Source organism: Marmota monax, unplaced genomic scaffold (assembly GCF_021218885.2).
Source record: "Marmota monax isolate L192 unplaced genomic scaffold, Marmota_monax_Labrador192_F-V1.1 WCK01_AAM20220418_F8-fsc00015, whole genome shotgun sequence".
Classification (NCBI taxonomy): Eukaryota; Metazoa; Chordata; class Mammalia; order Rodentia; family Sciuridae; genus Marmota; species Marmota monax.
In genome coordinates, this window is record NW_026692194.1 from 853,834 (window position 1) to 860,620 (window position 6,787).

Sequence of the window (6,787 nt, forward strand, 5' to 3'; positions counted from 1 at the left end):
GGTAAGCAACATGTGTCATATCCTCATTTTGAAGAGAAAAAATAAGTCTCAGAGGTTGAATATGAGGCTCAAGTTTAAGCAGCTAATTCTATAAGAGACTTCTGTACTTGATTCTTGATTTTCTCATTGATAAAATGGTGAGAAAAAAGTCTGTTAGGATTCAATGACGCATCTAATATGTAAGTTTCTCTTCTTTCCCTCACTTTCCTCTTGAAAAACACATTTTATCTAAAATTACCTCATTACATGCCCACACTCCTGCAGTGTTTGTTTGTTTTTGTTTTTTACAAATACAAAAATATATATATATATATATATATATATATATATATATATATATATATATATAACTTTGTTTTGTTTATTTTTTTAATGTGGTACTGAGGATCAAATCCAGGGCTTCACACATGCAAGGCAAGTGCTCTACCACTGAGCCACAACCACAGATCCCAGTATTTGTTTTTAATCTGGGAGCTTTGCCTTAATTTGTTTGTAGCCAAGTAGAGTACTTGCTTTTCACAAAGAAAATTACTGTGGATATATTTTTAAATATATATGACTTAACTATTGCCTAAAAGCCAGAAAGATTCTATTTCTGGAAACTCATCTACCTGTAGTATAGCAGTCCCCTTCTAATCTGTAGAAGATATGTTCTAAGATCCCTCCCTGAATGCTATATTTTCCATGCATTTTCCATAACTCTATACCCATTATAAAATTTAGTTTATAAGTTTGGCACAGTAAGAATTTAACAACAACAATAATAAAATAGAGCAAATATATAGCACGGTGTGCTATAATGAAAGGGCTTTCATCACACAGAGGCATTCAGTTTAAAACCTATGAATTGTTTGTTTCTGGAATTTTCCATTTAATATTTTCAGACCACCATTGACCCAGCTGACTAAAACCATGGAGAGTGAAATCTTGGATAAAGAGGCACTACTGTATTCCACATAGCAAGTTACTCAGAGATGGTCTTTTCTCTTTGAAGTCAGCTTGACTGCCATTAGACCACTAAATAAAGATAAATTTAAAAGTTTTCTTTGGAAAGTAGGGTATTTCATTCCCTGCTTGCTGACATAAAAAATACAACATTTTTGGTCCTATGTTAGTATTTTATGTAATCCTGATATACACACAAGCCTCTGGCCACGGTGAATTTCTTATTCTCCTTCACATATCCCAAGCCCAAACAGTTTCCTTGCCACTGCACAACCTGTTCCCTCTGCTTGAAATGCCCAGCTCCACTTTCTACCTAGCAAAGTGCCAGCTTAAATGTCACCTCCGCTATGAAGTCTTTCCCGACTCCTCTAAAATGATGAGTCAAGAATAATTTTGAAATATTGCTTATTCAAATATTTTATTTTATTATCCCATTTTTGAAAAGCTTCCCCAGGCTCCCTCTATCTAAATTTCTGTTTTTCTTAAGTTCCTTGGAAGACTTCCACATCTTTCTGACTCGGTGAAAATGAGCTGACTCAATAAAAAGGTGATGAGATTCTAGAAAGAGCTAGCTGGCTGACTGGCTGGCCGGCTGGCTGGCTGGCTAGTTGACTGAAACACCAGCCAGAGAGAATTTGGAATATATTAGCCTTTAGTGGCTTAGTTCTCCTGCTCCATTTAAAGGAGACTTTTAAAGAAGGAAAGCAAATGAGGAAGAAAACACTTCTGAATTCTCTTATGATATTGCTTCCTATGAATTTGCCTTTTCATGTTAGTAGCTGGAATAACGATGATGCCGAGGTCTGTAGTTCTTTGAAGGAGTGTCTGAAGTTGTTTATTTATGGGTAATAACCACCTGCGCTGCTGACCACATATTTCCAGCCCTCCCTGATCTGGGCACATGACAAGACTGTACATCTGTGGCCATCAGCAGGCTCATGTGCCAGTAGCCCTGCCAATGAGTTGTGAGCAAAAGTGACATGTGTCACTTCCAGGCTCTGACTATCTGTGCAATGCTCAGCAGAGCTCTCTTTCCCTTTGCTGTGGTAACCAGCCACTTCCAAGAGGATCCATCATCCTGGGCCCTGGAGTGAGAAGACAGGGAGTAGAACCCTATTAATTTTTGTTGGACCTGTAGCATAAAAGAAACAATAAACTTCTCTCCCAACATATTATTGTGAAAAATGCTGAAATAAATATATATATATGTGTGTGTGTGTGTGTGTGTATATATATATATATATATATATATATATATTTGAAAAACCTGCACAAGAAACATACACATACTGATCACCTGGATTTTGCAGTTGACATTTTGCTTCTGTCATTTCTCTATCCCTTTATGCTGTATCAGTCCTTCTTTCTCTCTTTCTTTCTCTTTCTCTCTACCTCTTTCCCTCTTTCTTTTTTCTTTTCTGATAAATTATCAAAACGCTTGGGGCTCAGTCATTGCAATAGCATGGTCTACAATATCTGGAGGATCTAGACCAGTTGCTCTTCTTTTTTGCTGAGGAACCTACAGTGGAACTAGACTCAAATGAAAAAGCAATTGTTTTAAGTTAGTGATAAGAAATCATTTCCTGTCAGGTACAGTTAAAAGTCATAGGATGCATTAGGAGAAGAATTAACCCATCTTTTTTCTCTGAAATTCTTAAAAATAAGATAAACTCAGAGTGAGCTAGTTTGGATGTGGCTCTATTTGGAGGTCAAGGGGTGGGTTAAACTGAGAAAGAAGAGGCAAAATTAGCAAGCATTGAAGGCCTGTTGTGTGCAGAGGTTTTATATATACTACCTCATTAGAGCCTCCAAACTCTCCTATAAAATATATATGATTGCCATTACAAAAATGAGGACGGGAAGCTCAGAGAAGTTAAGCTGCCTGCCAGAGGTCACATAGTTTGTGTGAGCAGAAGAGACAGAATGGAAACCTAAATCAGTACAATTCAAACATACTTACCCTCCTCCTCCTGAACTCTGGGCTTCTGACAACCCCAGAGGCTGACATCTCCCATCCTCTGAGATGACCATTCCTGTGAAGGTGAAGGCCCAAGAGGTAACAATGACATTAGTGACATCCTCCCTCTTTGTTTGAAGCAAAATTTGAAATGTCAAAATTATTTTCTTTTTTAACTTTTTCTATAGAGCTTAACCTTTCCCAAGAGATTTTTTTTTTTGAGATTAAGTCCTTAAAACAATGTTTGAATACACTCAAAGGGACACCACAAGGGAGTTTTTTAAAGTGATGGAGGTGTTCTGCACCCTGATAATGGTGGAGATTGCATGAACCTATACGTATGTTAAAACTCATAAGAGTTGTACACACACACACACACACAGAGAGAGAGAGAGAGAGAGAGAGAGAGAGAGAGAGAGTTAATTTTACTGTATGCTTATTTAAACAAAGAAACATACATAAAAACACTAATGCACTAAGTGGCCCACAAGGCAAAAGCTCAAGCCATCAAGTCAGGCCAACTCCTAAAAGCATGAATGATTATCCCTAGAGGAGCAGATAGACTACTGAACAGACACACCAAGGTGTAGCTGCCAGTGTGGTTCCCTCCTCTTCCCCTTAGCTGGTTTGCTTTGAATATATGTATCTTGCTTTGGCTCTTAAGTAGTACTTTATTGGATCTGGAGTAATGGAGCTGGGAAGTAGAGACCATGATTCGGGAGGCAGAACCTAGAAAAAGCAGAGTCAGAGTAGTGCCTTGATCAACACTGGGTTAACTCAACTGGGCTAACCTCATTGGCCTGAGAACAGATATAAGAAATCAGAGTCTGTTGGAAAATGCAAGATTAAGAACTCACAGGAGGCTTGCCCAGAGATTAATCATAAGAATGAGGAGCCTGCGTGTGAGTCCAGGTAGATCCAGGGAGCTAAGTCTAGATCCCCCAGACATCTAGGAGACTAGTGGACACCTGCTGCCTAAAATTTCTTATATTTTGATCCAGAACCAAATCCATGTTTCCCATGGTTTCTGCAAAACCTGTTGGATTAATTGTTCAAGGTTTTGTTCTGCCCAGTTTGCATTCAGGATGCTTTTCTGCGTTGCATAGAACCTGTGAATCTTTTTGGAGCTTATCTATCTTGGGAGGAAAATTGAGCAGACTTGAAGGCAGGGGTGGAAGCCACCTGCTAAAGACAATATGAGCATTTGGCATGGTGGGTGGGGAAAATGAGACAGAGCAGAGGGGAGGGGGCTGGGAATTAGCCCACTCTTGCTCTTGCCTGCATCTGGTGTCCCAGGAGCTGCTCTTGAGCAATGCCTCTCTAACGAGTTGGCGGCATGAACTTGTGCTTGTTCCTCCCTCAGGGAATGAGGGAAGACAGGCTTTAAAGCTGCTAAAATGCTTGGAGAACCTCCAAAGAGAAGTTTGACACAAATGCAACATATTAATGAAAACAGCTTGGGCTTGGCTAAACAGTGACGATTCTAACAAAACAAGCATATGGGGATTGATGACAATTGTCCCAAAAAAGAAACAGCCCAGCCCTGTACTTTGCTTGATGCTTCTTTATAATCTTCCCGGAATTCACTGTCGTTTTTTCAAACTTAGGCTGGTATCTATTTATTCTCAGGAGTGCCAAGAACAACTACCTCAAGGGATCTCTTAAGGGCATAAGAACATTCTTCAGTGAGTGCCATCTCCAGGAACAAATGTTCTTCACCATTTTTTTTTTCTTCAAATTACATGCTGTGCCTTCCTAGGGAAGGCATCTCACAGCCATCAGAATTATCTGGGACGCTTGTTAAAATGTACATTCCCCTGAGCTCCACCTTTGTAGACCTGTCAAATCAAGTGAACTCTCAGAGAGTAGTAGGTCCAAAGCATCTGCGTTTTAATGAGCCACTTTAGGTGAGTCTTAACACATTAAAGTTTGGAAATCACTGCTACAGGGTTTATTCACTAAGTCCTTCAGAATGTGCACAGATTCATTCAACAAGCATTCTCCTGCCAGGTACCCTGGGCGCAGAAGATGGTAATGGAAGTGTGATGATATGTAATCAAATTGCTTATGGCTAAATATTGATGATAAAATATGGTTTAGAAGGGGATATAAAATACATGAGAGTAGAGAGGAGGAGTCTGCTAGGAATAGGAGGCAGCTTCATAGATGATATTTGAGCTGTATCTTGAGGAATTAGTGGAATCTAATCAGGAGGATGAGCAAGAATGTGCATATCTCAGGCCTAGAGAAGTTCCTGTGGGGTGCTGGCATAGGACGGTGTATGATTCGTTCTGGAGGAAGGGATTCTATGGGGCTGGAGCCTAGGAAGTTGTGGGGGAGAAAAGAGGTGTGGGCTGAGGCCTCTGAAGAGCCTTGTATACATATTAAGCAACTTAGTTTTAGCTGTAGAGAAAGTAAAAGCTAGAGGAACTCTTTTAAGCATAAAATGACCCTGTGATATCTGGTTGTAAAGCAATCTTCCTGGTGGCTATGTGGAGGCAGGGAGATGAGTTCGAAGGCTTCTGAAGTGGTGGTGAAGGGTGGGGAGGTTAAATGGTGACAACCGCAGAGAGGCCTGTGAGAGGGTCAGCCCACTGAGAATACTGGAGAAAAGGAGGAGGCATGGAGACAGACCACAGATTGCTAGCTTAGGGTGCAGGGAAGAGGGCTGGAGGAACAACTGCCCAAGATTGGGAAGGATTCAGCAGTGGAAGTGGTAATTGTGGGGTCTTGATTTAACATCTGAGCAGCCATCTTAAATGTCAACCGCCACCTTGTAAGTGGCCACCTTATAAGTAGCCACCTTAAAAGTTTCGCTTTCCTGTACTTCCCCTTACCCAAGCTCCCCCCACCTCCATTAGTGACCTACCCCATGGTACCATAACCCTAGCCAATCCCAGGACACCATCCCTTTGCTCTGGAAAGCCCCAGGGTGCCATCAACCTAAGCCAATCCATGCTATTCCCACCTGCCTAAACACAAGCACTGGAGCCTATCCCACAGCGCCACAGCTACAACTCCAAGCCCCTGCCCCACAAAAGCTCCACACCTAAACATCTTGGGACCTCTCTCTCCTTCAGAGAGATAGCCTTTATTTGTCAGCTCTGACAAATAAACTGTGTGTATCTCTGCCTGGTCTCCATCTTTCATTTTTTGCTTACCTGTCTCTTGTTCCTCACTTTCCCTTCAGTAATGGTCAGTTAGAGCTGAGAACCTCATCCAGGGGAAGGCATTAACATCCATGTAACTCTTCCAGCTCAGAATATGAAAGCAGGCCTAACACTCGTGGACAAATCCTAGTGTCTGAGCTCAATAGCATGTTTTCCTGTGCTGGGAAATAGGTTTAAAGGTATCTGTTAAGTGCAGAAAATCACCCCATAGTATGTAGTTTGAGTCCATTTATGTTTTTACAAGCTAAGTGCAGAGAGAAAGAGAGAGGGGAGGAAGGTTGAAACTGGGTGAACTACGTCAGAAAGGCAGGGTTACTGTTAATAAGGAAGAACCCTTGACAATTTGCTCTGAATTCTTATGCATTTTTCAATTGTTTTTAACAATGAGGTTTCTGTTTTGTTTTGTGTTGTGGTACTGGGGATTGAACTCAAGGATGCTATGCCACTGAGCTGCATTTCCAGTCCTTTTTGTTTTTAATTTGGAGACAGGGTTGCTTAGGGCCTTGCTAAATTACTGAGACTGGCCTGGAACTTGCAATCCTACTGCCTCAGCCTCCTGAGTTACTGGGATTACACGCATGCACCACCACCCTTGGTATAACAAGGAGTTTTATTGTATTGATCCATGGCTTTTACAATTTTTTGAAGTAATTTTTAGAAAGATGCTTACATATCTTCTTGGCGACCACTAGGTGGTACTAGTGGCAGGATAGAC

At 41.0% G+C, this 6,787-nt stretch overlaps 1 long non-coding RNA gene across 1 annotated transcript; it reads right to left on the reverse strand.

Annotated features, from left to right (window-relative positions):
• Positions 1–402: 402 nt before the first annotated feature.
• Positions 403–6,202, reverse strand: LOC124077628 (uncharacterized). The gene is made up of 3 exons (XR_006846692.2): positions 6,064–6,202; positions 2,906–2,978; positions 403–2,030 (listed from the first exon to the last, which is right to left on the reverse strand). It is a non-coding gene; the product is annotated as an uncharacterized LOC124077628 (long non-coding RNA).
• Between the last annotated feature and the right edge of the window lie 585 nt (positions 6,203–6,787).